Source organism: Ambystoma mexicanum, chromosome 3p (genome assembly GCF_040938575.1).
Source record: "Ambystoma mexicanum isolate Mex_15411 chromosome 3p, UKY_AmexF1_1, whole genome shotgun sequence".
Classification (NCBI taxonomy): Eukaryota; Metazoa; Chordata; class Amphibia; order Caudata; family Ambystomatidae; genus Ambystoma; species Ambystoma mexicanum.
This window is the reverse complement of record NC_090925.1, coordinates 255082411-255104764: the sequence shown is the minus strand read 5'-3', so window position 1 is coordinate 255104764 and position 22354 is coordinate 255082411.

The window sequence follows — 22354 nt, the reverse complement described above, 5'->3', positions numbered from 1 at the left end:
AAGATTTTTGTCTGGTTCAGTATTGTTTATTAAGCAGCATGTTGCAGAGATAAGAGGCTTAAGGTCGGCAAACATTGTCACCATTATACTTCTATTCACGTGTCTGTTAACTTCACAGATGACATGTATGTATATTCTATGGAGTAACAAAGTATCAGACTGGCTCTGCAGGCTAATCTCTCTTACATTATACACTGTTGGGAATCTGTGTCTTCAGATCAGTGGTGTCTCTCCTGGCGGCGGCGTTGAAGTTGCCGGATCTCTGTAACTCGGAAATGCATTGGTTCAGTGTCCTGCAGTGCCTGCGCGAAAGGGGCAGCATGAGGCACTGCGTTGGAGCAGGTAGGCCCTGCGGGCTATTCACTGCTGCCTCTGGAGCTAAAGGAAACCTTGATGTGGGCTGGCAGTAAGATACAAATTGAGCAGGTAAGCGGGGCACTCTTGCAGTGTGGTGGGCTCTACCAGACCGTATGCACATGAATGCTGGCCAGAGGCAAAACCAGATGTCCTAACGCTCTGAGCCAGCCGGAATGTGGAACTTCTTTCAATTGCGAAGCCGCCAACATAAATGCAGCAGCTAACTTTTATAGCGACGTAAGGCCGCGTCCTAGCTCTGCATAGCGTTCTCTCATCCGGTCTCTTGCACATGTCACTGGTCCTCCTCTCTGAACGCCAACTCCACGTGGCGTTCATCATTTATCCCACAGTTTCCATGAAGGGATTGGAATATTCCTGACAAGGAGGCAGAAGAGTGATTTGATACTATCTGGCGAGACAGACAGTTGGACGATTACAGGAAAGTAAAGGAAGTAAGGAGGAGGGAAGGGGGGAGTATAGAGACGACATCACCATCAGAGGGAAAATAAAGAGAAAAGCTAAAGGGGGAGCTGTTACACCTGAGGTGGTGGGTGAAGAACAGATACACCACTAGGGAAAAAACCAGAGAGGTTCTGGCGGGCGATGTTGGTCCAGGGCAGAATCTAGAGTGGGCAGGAGTAAGGGCAAGACAGTTCACTCTCACTGCTATGCAGTGCACTGTTGGTGACATGGCATTTACTCGATTTTTCCATGTGTTACCCTAGAGAACCAACTGTAACTTGCATCGCTTTTTACCTCGTTTTTTGCAAACATTGTGCTGCAAAATGCATCAGTTCAGCACATTGTTAAACATACCTGAACACCACTAAATGTTTTGGGCACCCTCACTACACTCAGTCGCTTGTGCTAATTTGAGGAACATATGGGTGAAAATATTGCATCAGGTTGTCCTACCTGCCTTGTTTCCCAGTTCCATGCGTGACACCCCAGCCAGTCCTGCTTTTTGCTCCCAATTGCATGCTGGAACTTGTAGTTTCATTTTTCTCATTATAAGGATGTGCCTACCAGTCCCAGCATGCAGTACAAAGAAAACAAACAGGACTGGCTTGAAGAGTCCCACATGGAACTGGGAAACATAGCAACTATGGGTTGTACTATGATAATATTGTTCATTGCATTAAAAAAATCATTTATAAATTAGAATAACAACTAATTTCATGAGAGGGCTCAACACAAAGAGTCACAGGTTATTTACTTTCTGTAGTGCTTTAATAGCTGGTACCCATGAACATGACTCGGGTCACTATATGAATCAAAACATTCCATCATCTGACCGTCAGAGCCACGTCACTTCCTGTTTTGAGTCGAAAGAAAGAAAGTGGGGAGGAAATAACTGTAAAAGGTTAGATAGTAAATCTGTGCGCAAGCTTTTTAATAGGAAAATGTACAGAGCGTGTTTGCGTCAAAGTCAGCCGTGTGTGACAGTGGGACACATTTTCGCACCCTTTATTTAGAACCCTCTACTGAAAACATTCACCACCCAGCGAGGGGTTGCTTACCCATAAATGGTTTAGAAATCTTGGTGCCCCTTGAGGTGCTATATGCCCCCACCGGCCCCGTGCACCAAAAGCTGCCTCCACCAATGCCTCCCAATACGCATGAAACATCAGAACGCCATCTCTCCAGCCATTTTATGTCTGACCAATTCATCTTTGCATTATGGGTGAAAATATTGCATTTTCACTCTCTCCTGACTAACGCAATCCCCTATCTTTCAGATCTGCCAGATTGTCTAGAAACTATGCAGATGACAGCCAAACGTGCTGTAAAACTCTGTAACTTGACTGATAAATTGGTTTGGCTCGCTGTGCGTCCGTTTGTGACAAAACACAGGCTTATACTAATCAATGTAAGTTCTGTTGTTCAAGGGGCAGACTAGCCTTGCTAATAGACAGAACGAATATACATTGTACATATACATCGAAAAAGATTGCATCAGGTTGCGGCCTCGCGCAGCTAAAGATGAAATGCGAGAGAGCGGGCCGGCTATCAGAGAGGCCGTCTCAGACTGGCACTTCAACTTCCTGACAGGGGCAGATTGCAGATCAAATGTCTCTGATTGGCTGCTCTCCTGCACCTTTGTCTCAGGTCCCACACAGACTTCAAAGGGGAGCCAAATCACAGGCTCCCGACATGCTGAACCCAGACAGAGGCAGACACAACACAGCAAGGATGAGACGACATTTTGCTTCTTAATCAGGGGCGACGCTAGAAAGAGAAAAACAGACCGGGCCTAAAATAATTATAACATTTTCCTCCACCGTGCCCGCTAATGCCTTCCCGATAGACTAAACGGTGATCGCCCCACCAGCATGAAAATGTGTCGCACTGTCACACGCTGCTGACGTTGAAGTAAACACGCACTGTACATTTTCCTAATAAAAAGCTCGCGCACAGATTTACTATCTAACCTTTTACAGTTATTTCTTCCCCACTTCCTTTCATTCTACTCAAAACAGGAAGTGACGTAGCTCTGACGGTCGGAAGTTGGAATGTTTTGATTCTTATAGTGACCCGAGTCATGTTCATGGGTACCGGCTATTAAAAGCACTACAGAAAGTAAAGAACCCGTGACTCTTTGTGTTGAGCCCTCTCATGAAATTAGTTGTTATTCGAATTCATAAATGATTTTTTAATGCAATGAACAATATCGTAGCACAACCCATAGTTGCTAAGTTTCCCAGTTCCACGTGGGACTCTTCAAGCCAGTCCTGTTGGTTTTCTTCGTACTGCATGCTGGTAGGCACATCCTTATAATGGGAAAAATGAAACTACAAGTTCCAGCATGCAATTGGAAGCAAAAAGCAGGACTGGCTGGGGTGTTACGCATGGAACTGGGAAACTAGGCAGGTAGGACAACCTGATTCTGGAAATGATGTGTATTCGTTTTATTTAATAGCTATATCCAATGCAGAGGCAGGAACTGGGAGACAGAGATATAAGGCTGTAGGGCTCCCTTACAAGCAGGTCTTGACTGGGTGTCTCGCTGTGGGAACCATGCAATGCAGGTGTGTCTTCCCTATGGGATCCCTTACAAAGATAGAACCCCCCCCATGTACCCTCAGGGAAAGAGAAGGGAACAAGGAGGAAGGAAGATGCAAGTTCTGCCCTGGCCACAGGCAGCTTTGTCATGCAATGAATAGTTTGGTACGCAGTACAATACAGTGTTATATAGCAAGCTATCATCGTCCATTTATTTTATTTATTTGTTTATTGCATTTTTTATACGCCCAACGGGGGTGTCGTGGCTTAGTTAAAGATATCTTGATTATATAGATACAATAGGATTCCCACTCAATTTCCCAAAATGACATCATGATACAGACAGAAAGAAATACAAAGGTTATCTAGCAATCACATTTTTCAGCAAGGGCACAGGAGTAGGTGCTGTGGAGATGGAGGTTAGTCTAGAATTTGTTAAATAACCATGTTTTTAGTGTCTTCTTGAAGCACTGGTGTGATGGCTCATTTCTAGCATGTAGTGGGAGTGTGTTCCAGAGTTTTGGTGCCATTACTGAGAAGTTGCTTCCCCCCTGCTCTGGAACATTGTAGCGCGGGGCAGAGATGTGCATTCTTTTTTAATCTTAGTGTTCTTGTGGTCTTATTCAGGATGACTGTGTTATTAATGTGTGTAGGGGCCTTCTTGGTGAGATATTTGTGGGTGACACAAAGTGTTTTGAATATGATTCTGGCTTTAACAGATAGCTAGTGGGCTTCCCTCCTGATAGTGGAGATGTGGTGAGCTTTTTTTAATCCAAGGACTGCTCGCAGTGCTTTGTTTTGCAACAATTGTAGTTTGGCAAATTGGCATTCGAAGTGCCTAGCAGTAGTACATTGCAATAGTCTAGCTTCGATAAGATGAGAGCCCGGGCTAAAGTAGTACAGTTTTGGGACGTGAGGAATTGGCGACTTATGGCATTCAGTTATTATGTGTAAGAGGTGGCTGATGTGAGGGCGTTCACATGTTTAGTCATTGTTAAGTTTGCATCTAGGCCGACGCCTAACGTTTTAACCTGCTTTAGGACTAGAATAGAAGTTACCTCAATGGTGATTGCAGAGTAGTCGGAGTGGAGGGCATTGATTTTGGCTGGGGAGCCCACAATGAGAATCTCTGTCTTCTCATCATTGAGGCAAAGGCTATTGATAGCCATCCAGTTTTGAATTATTGCATATATTTTGTTAATCATGATTGTATCCTGATCGTAGTTCCCAGTGATAGGGATAAGGATCTGGGTGTCATCAGCGAAGTTCGTGTAGATGACACCCATGGCATCCAGAGCAGCGAATAGCAGCTTGGTGTAAGCGCTGTAGAAGGTAGGCGACAAACAGGATCCTTGCGGCACTCCTGGCGGTACTGGGATAGGTAATGACGACACAAAGCAACACAGGTTTGATCCCCGGGTCCGCGCTTAGAAACCTCTGGGTATTTAACCGCGTTATAAATATGCAACTAAGACAAAAACAAATTCTGTAACAGCACCTCAAAGCCCCCGGACTGTGAGTGTGCTTTAAAAAAATGTTAATAAATAAATAAATGATGATGTGGTGTTAGAGCTTGTTGAAACTGTGGGTCATGCGCTATTGTTTCAATTGCTTCCTCAATAAATGACCTGCCGCCTGTATGAGGGACAAAGCTCCTGATGTCCCAGTGTTTGTTGATGCTGGTTTTGGTGACTGAGATCCAAAGGTTGTACTTTGGCGCTGACCAGGTGATCCTAGATATCTAATGAGCGTTCATTTCCACACATAGTAAGTGTTTGCAACAATTATTGTTTTTATCGCTGTAAACTGCTTCAAACCTAGGTTGTCACTCTTGTGACATACACTCTAGTTGGTCAAGGCTTACATAGAGTTCAAAGTGTGCAATTACTTTGGTTTCACTAGTGCCGACACGTGTTTCAACCTTTAAGGTTTTTCTCTGGTCTCGCAGTGATCGACTGTAATAAGCTTACTACAGTAGATCACCGTGAGACCAGAGACAATACGCGCATCCATCCGGGAAGAGGTACTATCCAGTACACAAGCTTGCAATTGACAAACACCAACACCCATCTCGGACCATGCTTCCATTAACCTTGCCTTGAGAAAAACAAGGACAGATAAAGAAATGGTCACAGAATAAGACTACTCTTTTGTCCTGATGAATGCATGTAATCATATATTGCAGAAACCGGTCGATAATTACGATGGTCTCTTGCTACTTGTTTCCATCATCCCAATGAAACGTTTCTGAGTCTTGCACACACATAGGACAGTTGATTGAATAGAGGAAATCTCACTCTCAATGCATATTGTTTTTAAATATTGGATGAAACCCTTTCTCTTTCCTTTTCCATTCTTTTCTCTAATTTCTATTTGAATTGAAGGTTGTTAAGTGTTGATTATGTCTCATTTTGTAAACATTAGTCTCTTTTTGGATGTATTCCCTCTAGATAGACTTCGTACCACTGTATTTTATGGAGGGGGGGTGTTAATACAGAAAGATTAGTTCTGATATTTCACTTGTGATCAAATTAAATAAAACATGTGTTTACTCTTCTTAAGTATGTCCGGTTTGTTCTGAAAAGTGACGAAGCCTACTACCTGCATCACAGCTCGATAAACAGGATTAGCCATCATAAATAACTTAATCTCCACAGGTCAGCTGGTAACTGCTTGCTATCCTGATCTGCTTGAGGTCATTGGCAAAGAGAGAAACATAGACAAATCAATCCAGCCAATAGCTGCAGCCACCTTGCTCTCCATTTCATGCGACCAGCAGCCCCTATCTGAAGTTTTCCGCCCTTATGGGCTTCTTTTCTCCTCAATATATGGAACTCATTCTTGAGGCCACCTGCCTTGCAGCTGTCTTCCACCTGCCGGCTGGGAGGCATCTAGATGGGAAACGCCATTCCTCTCCAGACCTTCTATCAGTGGAACCTTTCGGTGAAGACCAGCAGCTGACACATGCTCCTACAGATTCAATGGACCTGCGCATATTCCTGGTTATGTCTAGTAACAGCACAGGATACCTACAGGACTCTGCCACCATTAGCACCTTCCTGAGGGAGACAAACTAAGCTTGACCATTGTGATGAGTCCCAGGGTATTGTCACAACTCCGATTGGTGGAGCCTCTTCCCATGAGGCCATGAAGGTGAGGTCCCTACCTGATAGTCTCCCGGGGGTAGTATTCAGTGGGGGGGTCTGAATGGGAGGGAAGCCCTCCATGGGACCAGTGACAATAGCCTTGGGAGAATGTGGTATTCACCAAGGCCATTTCTGCTCCCTCATTCCTCTCACCCCACTCAGTACCCTGTAATCCTCCACACATCTATCTATCTATCTCTGTAGAGTAGAGGTCTTCATTTCTACAGACCATAAAGAGACAAGTAAGAGTGAGATTTACCTAGGTGGAGTACATACTATCACTGAGACGAAGAAGATCAGACAAGGAGGCAAAAGCCCACTACGGAACCGACGCATGAGATACAGGCCCTCATTACAACCCGGCGCTAAACCATGGCGCTATTAGCACCATTGTTGGTGCCGGTGTTGTAACGAGTCTGCCATGGTGGAATGGGGAAATACCTCCCTATTCCAAGGTTGGCGGGATGGCATTTCCCCATTTCACCATGGCCCTTCCCCATTCCCATTTTCGCCCCATAGGGCTGAATAGGATTGGGAAAGGCGCTAAGTACGGTACCGCAAATTGCGGTACCGTAATTAGCACTGAGGTCCCTTTTCGGCACCCTAATTTAACGGCTGGTAAAACCAGCCGTTAAGGTCGTGTCCCACAAAGGGACCTCGTAATCAGGCGTTAAGAGTTTAACGGCGCCGACACCTTTTACGGCGCCGTTAAACCCTTAACGCCAGGGTCGTAATGACCCCCACACTCTATTAAAGGCAGCCCCGGTGATAAAAAGCAAGGAAGGACTGTGTACCTTGACAAGCCAGCCCTGGAGGAGTGAGGAACTACAAGCCCTTTCTGTGGTGAGAGACCCGAGGAGAAGAAAAGGAGATGCTGTTGGGGAACAAAGAGTGTCTCCAGCGGTTCTGTGGTGCAGGAGCCTGTCCGGTAACGGAGAAAGCGAGAACCCGACCAGCAAAGCCAGAGTAAGCAGAAGACGTTCAGTCGAGGATGCAAGAGAGAGCCTAAAGCTGCAGAGCTGCCGAAAGCAGGACGCAGAGCATGGAAGCAGTACAGAAGCCCCGCTCAACGGCCAGGACAGACCAAAGACCACTGCAAAATTTAACAAAGGTAGGGAAAGGGTCGGGCCGGCTGGTGGGACGTGGAGGGCAGCAATTAGATTAAAGAGACAAATACCGATATCCTGAGAATCAGAAAGGGATACCGAAAGAACTATAAAACCTAAAAGCAACTTTACTAAATATCCTATGTGGAACAATACCGGACAGGAGAATACACCAGGTCTGTTCAAGTGGGCATTGACTGAAGCAAGGGCAAAGGCCCTGCCAAAACGGCACAGTAGGGTCTTGGACCCATACAAAGTCGGGCAAGACTCGCAAAAGCAACCCACAGGGCTCATAGAGCCACACAAGTAGTTAAGGGGCTGGGGCCCAGAGCGAGTCAAGGAGATCCCAAAACAGTATACAGGGATCTGCAACCCATACAAAGGAGAAACAAACTGCAGGACAAGTCAGGGAGATCCCAAGACAGCCAAGGGGGGTCGGGACCTGAGTAAGAGAGAAGAAGCTAAAATAAGGGGTTGAGGACCCATTACTAAACAGAGAAACACTTTCTGGAATTCTAAGATAGATAGTCATGTCTGGCAGGACAGTGCACCAGACCTGGCGCTGTGTTTATGAGTTGGAGAAAGAGCAGGGGAAGAGACTTCTCCCCTGACATTAGGAACTGTGTTTTGTGATAAGCAAGTCTACAGTCGTCTGGCAGAATAGTGAACCAGACTTGATGCTACACTTATGAGGTGGGGGAAGACACTCCCCCCTGACATTAAGAACTATTCTTTGTGAAAATAAGCTCTAGCGTCAAGTCTGGAAGGATAGTGAACCAGGCTGGGGGAAGAACATGGGACGAGTCTGCCTCCCTTGATATTTGGGCACTGTGTTTTGTATACGTTTGGAAGAACATTTAACATCAAGAACGTTTTAAAGAACCACTTGTTGGGTTTTCTCATCAAGAATTGACGCTTTGAGACCTATATACAGAATGAGAGAAGCCTCGTTCTGGACCATAAAGACGCCCAGTTTTTCTTTAGTTAATCTCAAGTGTAAGGGCCGGAAATAGGTTTTGACAGCAGATAGTGGACATTTTACTTTACTGGACATCCTGACAGAGTCCTTAGTATTTTCGTGGAGGTGGGAAACCCCTCATAGAAATAGGGCAAGATAGGTTTCTCCTTTTCTTTTACCTTTGTATAAATAAAAGCATTTGCCAACAAACATGCCACCTCTGTGTCAGACTCGTACTTCTTCCCCCTAAAACCATCCATTTGAATAGTCTGTGGAGTGTGAAAACCTATTGTACTGGGGAGACCCCCGGCCGGCCCATAGAGTCGGGTTTGATCCGCAGTACTTTAAAACGAGATAGCTGCACCTTTGAGATGGATGGGGGTGCGGGTATATTACTCCAACACCAATCAATAAGGACAACTCAATGGTTTGGCAAAGGGGAGTCTGTTTAATGACAAGTACACAAAATGGGGAAACATGGAAATCAACAGTGACGCGATAGTCCGTCTCGCTTCAACTCCCTCAAACTTCATACAAACAGTAACATTTATACCCAAAACTCGTCATCATTGACGTGTAACACTCAAAAGTTAACATGCAATTCTATTGGTTAGGAAAAGGTAACTTTACTACAGGTACTATATCTGTATATGGTAACGGAGTAAGAGGATTGGATAAACACTATCAGGTGGGCATCTAAGCCCTTCCTTCTAATATTACTCTAGTAGACGTCACTATGAGTACGACCTCTCATTGGTTTTACTACCTATAGGACCCTGGATTATTTGGTCCATTGTGATTGGGTTGGCTTCAACCCCATGCATAAATTTCCACTTTACTTAGCAGCATGCAGAATGGTCAGCCAGGTGCAGGATGCCCCAAGATTCACCCGGCCTCCCTTCAATCAATCATTACTTTAGTGCCTGTGTCAATTAGTTGGCTGTGGTCGGCCTCGAAACTGTATCTTCTTGTCAGAAAAAGTTATGATATCTGGGTGAAAGCCAGGCGTAGGTATGAACCCGTGCCTCTTCTTGCTCGGATGGTCATGTGCTGCTCACACCGTGAATCTGCCTAGTTTCCTTCAATTTGTGCATTTAGTTCTTGTTCGGCTTGCCACCTTCCAGAGCCTCCTTATCTCGGCCTTCCTGATATAGGTTGTACTGTTCTTAAGTTTTGATTCCGCGAAGCTACTGTTCGCTCCTTCGATTGGTCTGACCTTGGCTCCCCAGGCACACGTTGCTCTTGCTGATTTTTGATTCAGCCATCTCTTCTCGTTTTAGCTAGAATACGAATCCTGTCCTGTTTGACCTCTAGTAACCTGAGTTAATTCTGCTTTTGTGTAAAGTGGACTTGCACTTGTATAGTGTGCTTCGTTGAGGTAGATATGCATAGGTGGCGCTTGCCGCGGTCTATCTTCTACTAAGCATAGCAAGCCGCACTATTTCCTTAGCTTTCTTGCGGTTTCAAGCATATGTACAGGCGTTTAGCTGGTTGAATGACTTCATCCTGCTTTACAGCTTAAGTTTCTTTATATTTCAACATCGTCTCTCCCTCTAGGTTCACGATATCCTTATTCATGGTGTTTCGTCTCTGTGTGTCATCTTTGGGTCATCTTATCTTCTATCTGCATGTCTGTCCGGGCCTTCGTGACATCACCATTCGTCTTCAATTAAGGCCTTTTGAGTTTCTTCCGGGACAGTGTTAAAGCAACCTTCATTTCGTTTCATTTGCTGTTAGGGTTTTCTCAATGGATACCTTACTGTTCATGGTTGTCGGGTTATTGGTACTTCAACAGGTATTGTTCTTCTGATAGGCACTGGGCAGAGCCCTACTGTGGCTCTCTGCTGGTTTATTTGCTCATCATACGTCACATATCTCAGTGTGAACGTTCCTGGTACTTCGAAATGGGCCGCTGGAGTGCAGGCTTTATTTGGGACCTCCTCTACACTCCCCCCTCTGGTCGATCCATCAACCACTTCCGCTTCCTTCTTTGGATTCATCTTACTTGCTTCTTCTGTATTCATCTTCACTTCATCTTCTGGGTTCATCCCCTCTTCATCTTCTGGGTTTGTACATGATGGTTTGAAGAAGTGTCTCTTTGGAGTCCATATTTCTATCACTCCTTTCAGGCTTCCTGCTGTCCTTACATGTTCATCTTTGTTCCATGTCATCAGCTGACATTGTCCATTTGGGCTGCAGTAAATCCATTTTCCTTCATAATTTCTGCGTTTCCTGGGATAAAGATATGTTGGAGCTTCTGGTGCGTGCTTGCTAGCCTTCACGAAATCGCTTATTTCTTCATCGGTCAGATCTCTGGGCTTCCATCCTGGTTTGACATCAATCATGATCTTCATCCCTATGGCTTTCTTTACAGTTTTCTGGCATTGAAAGAGTATTATCTTGATAACACAAACTCCCAGTAATATCATCACTAGCAGGGCTCCTAGGAACTTGAATGCATCCGCCATCCATTGTGGAACCCATGAAAACAGTGATTCAAACCAGCTGTCATCATCAACTTCGTCAGTTTCATTGATCATCTGGTTCTGCAGGTTTATCAGCATACTTATGGCCTCTGTTAAAGTTCCATTTTCTTCTTCGTGAGAAGGTATAAATGTGCAACATGATTCTCCAATTTTTGCACAAACTCCTCCATCCATAGCTGTGATCATGTCAAGGACATATCTGTTCTGCAGCGTCATCAGTCAGATTGCTCTTAACTCTTCCTTAATCACATTGAATCCTTTTATGGTCGTGTTGATTGTCTGTAGCAATTCCCATCTGGTTATCTGCAACCATTTAGTATTCACTCCAACTTGGATTCTTGGCAGGAAGATCGTTGTGAACACTGATGAGGTGAGGCTGAAAAGCCTGTGTTCATATGGGATTGCATGAAATGCTTCTTCTGATTTTGCGGCAAAGTAATTTTCTCTCTTCATTCGAGTTATCAGTTCCACAGATCTCCTCTTCCTCAGGTGAGCATCTGCTTTCGGGAAACTGTCAATGTTCAGGTCGCTTTTCGTGATTACTAATGCTGAAACGTGGACATTCACTATTGTACATATGCCTCCCCAGTTTTTCGGCAGTCTTATGTATGCTTTGGATCAACATGCCCAATAATGATCCATAATTACTGTAGTCCCATGAGCCATTCCTGGATCCTCAAAAATTCGATTGCAGTTTTGATTCTCCACCATTTTCCTTGTGCCATTGTTTCTGAAACACAATTTCGGACTTTCTAGTGCCACTATCTGCAGGGGCCCTCCTCTGTCTTTGACCCATGTCAGTAGTCTTGTAAGTTTAGGCCATAGTGGTTTGCACAGTCTTTGTGAGTTTTCGATGACTTCCTTGCAGGCTCCGAGGACCATCCATGCTCGGCAGATCACCACTCCTTGTTCCCAACCATCTGGTGAAAGTACTGTTCCCCAAATCTGCATTTGGCCTCTGTTTTTCCAAATTTGAGCCTCTTCCGGAGTTTTCCCTTTGACGTTCATTCTCGGGTTTACTTCCCATCTTATTCCTGTTCCTTTAACTCCAGGCTTCTCGTACCTGATCACATGATTCCTAGTATGGGCCCTATTTCTCATCTTAATGTCCTGGACATAATCATCTTCATTGAGACAAGCTGTTTCAGTTGCCCATATCAATGAGGCATCACTTCCCATGAACTAGCCTCTGGTTTTGCACATTGCTATGTGTGAGAGACAGTGTGCTGTTGGGACATCAATTTCTACAGCCACAAAGATCTTGGACTTTCCCATGCTGTACGGTAGGAGTGTGCAAACAAAGCATTCCCCTTCGGATTTTCGTCTTCCAATTTCCTTCATGCGCTGGTACCAAATGTTGTTACCTAAGTGTGCTGTGCTGTCCAGGTAATCGTTCAGTGCGGTGTGGTCTTCATGCATGCTTCTCTTGATTCTTAAGGTTTTCATGTAGCTTGCTATTACTAAATCTCTGAATGCATCTGTTTGGCTCTTTCTTGCTGGAGGGTTCTCAGGTATCCTGGCCCATGGTGCAGGCTTCTTCATCTGTGCCATTTGATTGGACACGAGTCTGGCAGCTCTTTCCTGGTCCTCATGCATTTTTTCTCTGCTGCGTGCAAATGCCCATGCCAACCAGCCTGACACTGGTCCCTTATATGGCTGTATTGTGGAACTGGTACTTGTCCCTTGTGTTGGAACATATATGCTGGGTAATGCAGTCTCTGTGGTTTTATTTTTCAGTTCCTCATGTAGTTTCCTCGCTCTGGCTATGTGCAGGAATAGTAAGTCTACTAACATTTGTGTCCTTGCAGAGAGTTTTTCTGAGGCCGCTTCTGTTTTCTTAAGGATTTCTGATATGACTGCTTCTGTTGGTCTTTCTCTTAATTCTTGTTTTCTCCCACTATCTCCTGTGAAGGTTTTTATGGTAGGCAGTCTCATCTTCTCTGCTGCTTTCGTTAGTGGTTCTGCGGTCATTGACACTAGGCCTGTTTCGTGTGCATTCAGTGTGTGTGTGCGTGTAGTTGTCAGTGTTTTTTCTTCATTCATTTCAAGCCGACCCTGTCTCTGGCTTTCCTGCTCATTCGTTTCCATAAGTGTGTGTATATCACTATTAATCATGTTCATTTCAAGTTCATTTACTCTACCATCAGATTTTCTAGGGACTGGAATGACTATATAGGGTCTGGGTGCTCTTGTGAGTATCATGCGTATATCATCAGGTGGGTGCACTGAAATTGGAACTTTTCGTGCACCAATAAAGAATGCAGTTCTGATCGTTAATGACTGTAAAACAATGATGAATACAATGCATAAGTACATTATGGTTCGATATGTAAGGCGACAGCATTTCCTTCCAGAGAAGCGAGGGTGCCTCTCTGCTTGTAGGAGGACCAGGTTGGTGCTCTGGGCCCCCATCTTGATCATTCGCCAAATGTCAATGTTATTATTTCCTTAACCAATATCGTCTTTCAAATACTGCGTTTGCGAGTGTTAGATGGTTCACAAGTGTCCCCCCTCTTGCAGGCGACAGATTGTCTCTTATTTCAGGATATAGTTCCTCTGTTAGACTATGGGAAAAAGAGATTATATAACACTTCAGTGAGCCCTCTTTCTGTGCATGTTCAAAGTAGGTCAGCTGCCAGTCCACCCCTCGAATCTGCTTCAGTCCTGAGGACATGTTGGACACTGGTCAGCATGAAGAAATAGGGAAAAATAACAACAAATATAACACATGGAGTTCTCGACTCCGCTCCCTCGATCTGTCCCTCGGCGGAAAGTTTCATGATCTTCTCCTAAGGATTTGATGGAGATTGGAAATTTTGATTGGAGCTATAATACCATGCAAGAGCATGTTTAGCTGAGTACTCTTTACTGGATCTGCGAGAAATGTAAGTAGGTCAGCATTGATTGGTCTTCCCACTAGCTCTGGAAAGTCTTCAATAAGGTGAAAGAAGACGTTGTATGCCAATCTGCTGTCTTCTGGTGACAGGCACATTTGTCCTGTCTTTACTTGTTTCAGGGTTATATGTTTTTTCCTTGATGTAAACAATGTTTGCACTGTCCGGTCGCGTGGAGTGCGACCAAAATGATTTTCTTATTCAAGAGATGGCTCAAATGTTCAGTGTTTGCTGGATCTCGAAGAAATGTTAGTATATCTGTCGTTCTTCTGACAATGGTTGGACAGTCTTCGATTATGAGAAAGAACAGTGTGTTAATGAGCTCATTTATTTCCGCCTGTGTTGGGAGCATTGGATTCTTTCTCACTGTACTCAGGGAGTAGGATGAGTTGTTTGGCAATGACAGTAAGCAGTTGTCTTATTATTTTTCCGTTTTCAGGATTTTGGAGAAAGTCTGTGACACTGGTGAGCCTCCCTACCAGTGACGGGTATGATTTTAGCACAAGATCAAAGTAGTTGACTAGGTACTTCATGATATCTCTGCTGTGGGACACCATAAGTGATTCCAAACAAAGTCTCGCTATTGAATGAATCGGGATACTGTATTTGATTCCAATGTAAATATCCTTGGTCAAAATTTGTCATAGTCGTTTTTCTCATCAAGGCTTAAGTGTGCCTCAGTTCAAAGTTAAAAGTCAGCAGACTATGTGGTGGCTTATGGGCGCAATTGTCTTCTTCACCCTACAAGTAGGATGCACAGAGTGTCCGTTTTTATGTCCTTATCCCCCTTTTTTGCTTAGAGGAATGTCCAAAAAGAAGCCACAACCTCTTCCACAAAAGTTCTTTGTCTTTACTTTGCTGGTCATGCGTCTTTCTTCCTCGTCATGGATCTCGTCTGCACATGCTGTGGTTCTTCCCCGTTGTCTGTAGTCTCTTCACGGTGGGGTGCAGGCAGGGGGGTTCCTCCGACATATGGCTTGGTATCACCCAGGAAGATCCAAGCACTTCTTCCTTGTAGGTTGTCTGCAGATGGAGTAACGTCTTCAACTGTGAACGGTCCGTTGAACCTTGGCTTGTCCTACTTTTTCCTTGTGTGATTCCTCACAAAGACGGCGTCTCGAGGGAAGATGAGTGGAACACGTAGACCTTGAAATGGATCTGTTGCAGTGTCTCCTTGTGTGTCCTGTGCTGCGCTGCACCCTTTTCGTCGTCACTGCAGCTGGTCTGAAATTACAGTAAGGCAAGATGTCATGCAGTTCAGATAGTTTTGCATTTCAGACCCTAAAACCTCTCCTGTTGACTGGACATCACATGTAGCTCTATCTCGGGGTGTTAGGGGAGTTCTCATTCTTCTTCCTGTGGCTATCTCGTTTGGCGTAAGATGATGGTCGGAGCCAGTTTGGCGCCGAAGAGCATAAAATGCCAGTGGAAGGCAGTGCAACCATCCCTTCCTTAGAGTAAGCTTCAACTTGGCTATCCTTTCCTTTAACAAGCCGTTGAGCTTCTCACAGACTCCATTACCTTGTGGATGAAACGCCGACGAGAATTTGTGCTTTATACCAAGCAGCAAATTAATCTGTTCCAACACTGCATTGACAAAGTGAGGGCCATTATCTGATCTCATGACTTCGCACACCCTCCACCTGCGGACAACACTTCCTTCACAAAAAATTTGGCCGCACAGGTAGAGTTTGGGTGTGTATATGGACCTGCCTCAATCGATCTAGAGAATGGACACACCCCAACAATTAAGTATCTGTATCCGTTGCATACTTGAATCATGTTGACGTAATCAACATGCAAGGGCTGAAAAGGCCCATTTGGCCTGGGGATGACTCCTCTCACAACTTTTAATGTGTACCCAGTGGTGAATTGCTGGCAGATTATGAAGTTCACCATAAAGAATGCAACATTTTCAGCTAAATTCAGTATGAACCAGTCTTCCGCGAGCATTGCTGCTAGATTCTTTGTCATATGCGCCGGGTAATGTAACTGCTCCAGCGCTATTTTTAATAGGGCTACAGGCATTACTGGTTTAACAGTGCCGTCTTTGCGCCACAAGCTGTCAGAGGGGTTTAAAGAACACCCTCGACGATTTCACAGATTCTTCTCATCCTGCGGTGCCTCCCCTTGGAGTTCCATTAATTGCGCTTGCCCAAGATCGTTATAGGCTTCAGATGTTTGTTCGTGCAACCATCATTCTTTCATTGGTGCACGCCACCTCCACTTCCATAATCGTCTCACTTTTGGATGCCATACGCTTGGCTTCCATGTCTGCTGCTTGGTTTCCGCGTGAGACAAAATCTGTCCCCTTGGTGTGGGCGGCGCATTTCACGACCGCTATGGCTACTGGGAGCTGTAGTGCCTTAATCAGCCTGTCCAATAAGGCTGTGTGCTGTACTGGCGTGCCGTCTGCTCGGAGGTAGCCCCTCCTTTTCCAGCGCGCTAAGCCTGCATGCACTGTTGACTTCACATAGGTGGAGTCACTGTACACAATTACTTACTGGTCTGCGTGATTCTCAATGGCGAGTATCAGTGCCAACAATTCTGCAGCCTGTGCTGAATAATGAGATGGTATTAGTGCACTAAGAAGCACTTGAAACTCTCCATAAACTGTGTGTTTCACCACAGAGATGCCTGTATATCTTTGCCCGTCATTTTGATTGATTCTCGAAGACCCATCAATGAAGACGATCTCTCCTCCTGCCAAGACATTTGCTTTCACCCTGGGGAATTCACCATAGAACTCTTCATAATTTGTGCAGTCATGTATCGGCTCTCCCTCCGTGACTGGCTCTGCGATGAACATAGCTGGGTTTACTATCTTACACCGGACTATTTTAATCGATGGGTTCGATATGATCACTTCATAAGCAGAAGCTCTCTTGGATGTCAATGTGCTCTTTGGTTTCTCTAAAATGGCAAATAATGAGTGCTCGACGTACAACGTCATGGAGCATCCCATCACAATGGTTGTCGCCTTTTCTATGGTGAACGCTGCAGCAGCTAAACTTTGTTCACATGGGAAGTGGCCTCTCATTATTGGGTCCAGATTCCCACTGTAATATGCCAGGGGCTTGTAACCCAACAAGGTTCTTTGAGCGAGCACTGCTGTCATGACGCTGCCATTTGTGTGTGAAAACAGGTAAAATTCCTCTGCATAATTGGGAATTCCGAGACCCGGTGCTGTACAGATCACCCTCTTGAGTTCAGCAAACCCTTTCTCCATGGCCTCAGACCATTCAATCTTTTCTTTCGTCACTTGGGCCTTCTTTATGGCCTGAAGTAAAGGCTTAGTGTAGGAGCTGTAGTCGAAGACCCATGGCCTGACATAGTTGCATAGGCCTAAAAAGCTCAGCATCTGCTTTATCGTGTGTGGCTTAGCCATGTTCAATATGGCTTCAGCCCTTTCTGGGTGTCACTTTCTTTACTTCATGTGAGATTAGCTGGCCTATGTACAGCACTTCCTGTTGACAATATTGTAACTTTTCCTTGTCAACCTTATATCCTTTCTCAGCCAGTATAGTCAGTAGTCAAATAGAATCGTGCCTGCATTGCTCTTCTGTTGTGCTGCAGATTAGGATGTCATCCACATATTGTAAAATGACACTTTCTAGTGAAATATTGCTCAAATCCATCTGCAGGACTCTGTTAAAAAGAGACAGAGACTCACAGTATCCCTGTGGCAGCCTCGTGCTTTTCAGATGCATTTGTCTGAACGTAAATGACGTCAGATCTTGTGAGTCATGGTGCAACGGGATTGAGAAAAATGCATTTTTCAAGTCCATCACCGTCAAATAATTTGCCACACGGTATATTGCCTAATATTGTAGCCGGGTTTGGGACTAAAGGGAACTCGGCCTCAACAATATCGTTTATCGGCCTTAGATCTTGAATTAGCCTCCTTGAACCCCCCTTTGAGTTTTTGACAGGATACACTGAAGTATTACATGGTGACTCTGACATCACTAAGATGCCCTGGTCCATCGTGGCAGAAATTGTCTTAGAAATCCCTTCATCTGCCCCTCTGGACATGGGATATTGCCGGGCTCTCGGTAAAATTGCTCCTGGTTTCAGTTTAATCTTCACTTCTCCAACCCCCTTCAAGAGACCAACATCATAGTGTCTGGTAGTCCACACTGTGACAGGCACTTTAGCTATATCGTCATCAAAATATTCAGGACGTTTTAGTGCCAACATCATTCTCTGAGGTACTTCTCTTTTAATCATCTTTACCCAAAAGGTGAGATTTACTTCCACCATTGTGTCTCCCGTTTCTGTTTGTTCTTCAAACAGATCGTCATTGGTGACATCAGTCACTCGATATCCTTCTTCAATGGCAATTATTGCGCACCATTGTCTGCCTTCATCAATGTAACCGTCAACCAAGACCACTTTCCCTTGCACTGTAGCTGTGTGTATCATCAAGGGAAATACTTGTCCCTTCTCCTCATGCATAGGTATTCTTGGTCTGAATAAAAACTCACCAGGGGTTCTCATGATCCTGTCTGCAAGGCCTGGCAATCCCACAATAAGCACTAGCATGCCATATGCGAAGAATTCTGGCTCTAATGGTATGGTGCTCATGGCTATGTGTCCTGAGTAAGCTCTAATCATTTCACATACATTTGAGTAGTGCATTCCTGGAGTGGAGCATACTATGCCCTCCTCCGTGAACAAAATTGTCATGTTCAACTTTGTCATTAAGTCTCGACCCAAAATGTTTACTGGGGTCTGACGTGAATACAATAAAGGTACATTCATTTCGCACTCTCCTATGGAGACTGGGAGTGCGTCTGTAAAGGGAACTCGACTGTGAGCTCCTGTAAAACTCTGAATATCTATGGCCTCGCCGGACAAGGAAAACATGCCTTCACGTATGCACGAGCGTGTCGCACCGATGTAAACTAGGAAGGAATTTTCTTTATCCCCTATAACGACATCCACCCTAGGCTCACTATGAGAGTCTGGTGTCACTGATAGAATAGAGCACATCAGGGTTCCCAGTGAGCTGTCCTAGTTCATATACAAGTTTGGCCCACTGTGCACTAGTGGATTTACCTCATTCCCATTGTTACTTCCCCTTCCAGGGTTCATGGTCTGTAATAGTTGCAGCGGTGCCTGTTGGGATTGTCCTTGTGGAAAATTCCCCATGCTTTGTGGTTGCGCCCCTTGTTGCGCTCCTGGCGCTTGTTGCTGCACCGTGTGATTCTGTGCAATGCCCTGTTGTAAAACTGCAGGTGGATTCGCCATGCCTGTTCCTGTTCCTTGGCCGTTCTGCATCATGCCTTGACTTCTGCATGTGCGCGCCAAACGCCCTGTCATTCCACACTGCCAACATACTGTCGGTGGTTGGATCATTTGCCCATTTGACATATCTTGGTTACCATTTTGCATATTTTGAAAGCCTCCTTGATTATTTTGGAAACCTCCCTGATTGCTCTGCCTTCCTCTTCCTCTAAATCTGTCATGACCCTCAGCCCTGATCCCCACTGGCAAGCCCATTGGCCAGGTGGAATCAGGACTCGGATCTCAAATAAGGCCTGGCATCCACGTCTCAGGCCCTCTTGCAGCCAGTCCTGGCGCCTTTGGCGCCAGGCTCATACACAGTGAAAGACACCTGCTCAGGGAACTACTTTATTTAGGCTTTCATCCAACATGGAGGCATCCACATAGCTTGATTCCTAAGAACCAAGCTATGCGCTATAGTGTTTTGGGTGTGGTGGTCTAGGGACTACTTTATCTGGACTACTTTGCTTGGGCTATTTAAACCACACCTGAACAAGACAACACGGTTTGCGTTACTTTGCAGCTAGCAACATGACGCTCACAGTGTCCAGCTTACTCACGAGCCTGGGAAATCAGAACCTGCAGAAAGACAAAAGAACATTGTTAGCAGCAGCATCTTACTTGCGATCTCCATCCTTCACTGCTCACAGCTCCTGGGTAGCTCCGTTGGATCTGCGCTCCACACGGACCAAAGGACCTGAAAAAGGAAGAAAAGACATCATTAAAGGAGGTATTAGAGACATTTCAACCACGAATTGCTTAAAAGACTTACCTGGCTGATCGCCTTTCGGCCGGCATCACTCCGGGAATCCACACACGCTGGGAGCACACCGCGACCTACGAAAAAGGGAGAAAACACAGGTCAGCGAAGACAATACATCGCATCGCTGTGCAAAGCGCTTATTTACCGCATAATAGCGCTTATTGTGCGCCATCATTTACCGACGAGGCCCAGCTTAGCCAGTTTGCCACGCGGACGCTCCGCACATCTAAGGGAGCTAAAAAGAGACATTATCAAACAGAGAAAGGCATACAAGAATAACAACTCAATAAACAGCAATAAGACCTACCAGAAAGACATTACTTGGGCCGCTGTCAGTGAAGTAACTGGACCGCACACGCTCACGAAAGACAATGCGCCCCTGCCCAGAAAGCAGGACGGAGAGCTCGCCAACTTCTACAACAAGGTCAGAAGAGGGCCCAGAGTGGCTGAAGTCATACAGGAGGTGGGGGGAAAACTTACCTTGGTTGGCCAGTCCTGAACACAGTCCTCCTTTATTTCCAGGCGGAACTTCCACCGAGAACCATACCAGGGAATCACTGAGAAGGATACCAGCGACCAACTGGCTGGGTGGCGTCCCCGGGGATACCTGATGAGCGTAACAGAATGCGAAACCTACCATAACTAATCCACCTGGGCGCCACGGACATATCGGAAATTGATCAATTTGCCCAATTGTTGGGGGACCTTCGTGCCGAGGTTCATTCTGCCCGACAAGAGACTAATGCACTCCGAAGAGACCTAATAGTGAACAAAGATCGCACCGAGGAGAACGGTAGACAGTTCTTGCGATCACAGGCAGGACAGACTCCTCTGCCTGGGGGAAATCCATCGATGCAAAATCCCACCTCCTCATCTTTTACCCCTACTCCAGTACAGATCATGTTACCTGGAAAAAGTTCCCCTGGCACCACCAGAAAGGTTTCCAGGCGACCCACAGAAGTATGCAGCATTCATAAATCAGTGTCGCCTTCATTTCATTTGTCGCCCTGGAGCATTGCCAAATGACCAACTCGGGTAGCTTTTTTTTTATCATACTTGAGTGGAAGCGCAGCGGATTGGTCAGAGCCATTGGTGACCCATGATGATCCACTGTTAAACAACTATGGGGGGTTCCAGAGAGAAATGGAAAAACGTTTTGCTCGCCATACCCAGGGACAAGCAGTTGACAACAAACTCTTATCCCTCTGTCAGGGAAATCAGGACTTGTTGACGTACATTGCTACCTTTAATAGACTGGTTGCCGAAGCCAGGTGGCCAGAAAACAAAAGAACCACGTTGTTCCATCGCGGCTTGCAAGGCGAATTAAAGGACGTCTTAGCCCAGGTAGTTGATCCGCCCAGAGACTGTACCAAATTCACAAATCTGGTTGTGCAGCTAGATCACCGGTTGCAGGACCGAAAAGCAGACTGGTCCAAAACAGACTCTCGTGTGGTTTATGTTTGATCAAGGGACAACGCACCACGGGTGCCAGAAAACGCTGTAGAACCCATGCAGATCGGAGGGATATGACCTCCATTAATAAAACAAGAGCGGGATAAAAGAAGACGCCAACAACAACTTTGTTTGTATTGTGGAAAACCATGACATTTCCTGAAGGACTGCCCAGAAAACCCCCCAAGGAGAACAGTTGGGGCCACAGAAAAGGATGAAGTTAAGGAATCGGAAAACTACCAAGCTCGGCAACTGTAGAGGTCAGTTTGTCGAGTGAGAAGAAAGAGCCACCAACCTCGCACTTTGCAATAGCAGTGATCTTAATAAACCACCAACGGTCATCAAAGATGCATGCCGTAGAAGCGTACATCGACAGCGGAGGAGTTGGCAATTATATTGATCAAGAGCTGGTAGCAGAGATGGGTCTTCCTTTATGGTCCAGGTCAACCAGGGACAAGGTAACTACCGTGGATGGGACAGAAATCGCCTCTGGACCCGTAACCCAGTGCACAGCTGGAGTAACCTTGCTGTGCCAGGATGGACATCGGGAGTGTATTTCGTTTGATCTCATTAAGGCACCTCAGTTCCGGTTAATACTAGGGATGCCATGGTTAGTTGCTCACAACCCTTTGATAGGCTGGCGGGCATGGAAATTAACCTTCCCCACCGGCTGCTCCCCGGCCTATTATTATCCAGAGCCGGAACCCGACTTCGGTATCTCCAAGACTCCCAGAACAGCAGAATCTACCCTAGGAGTAACTAATACCGTGCCACATGAATACCACGATTTTCAGGACGTATTCCAAAAGGACCAGGCCGCAGCACAGGCCATATGACTGTCAGATTGACCTTGTTCCTGGTGCACAAATCCCTTGCGGCAGGATCTACGCTCTCACCGAA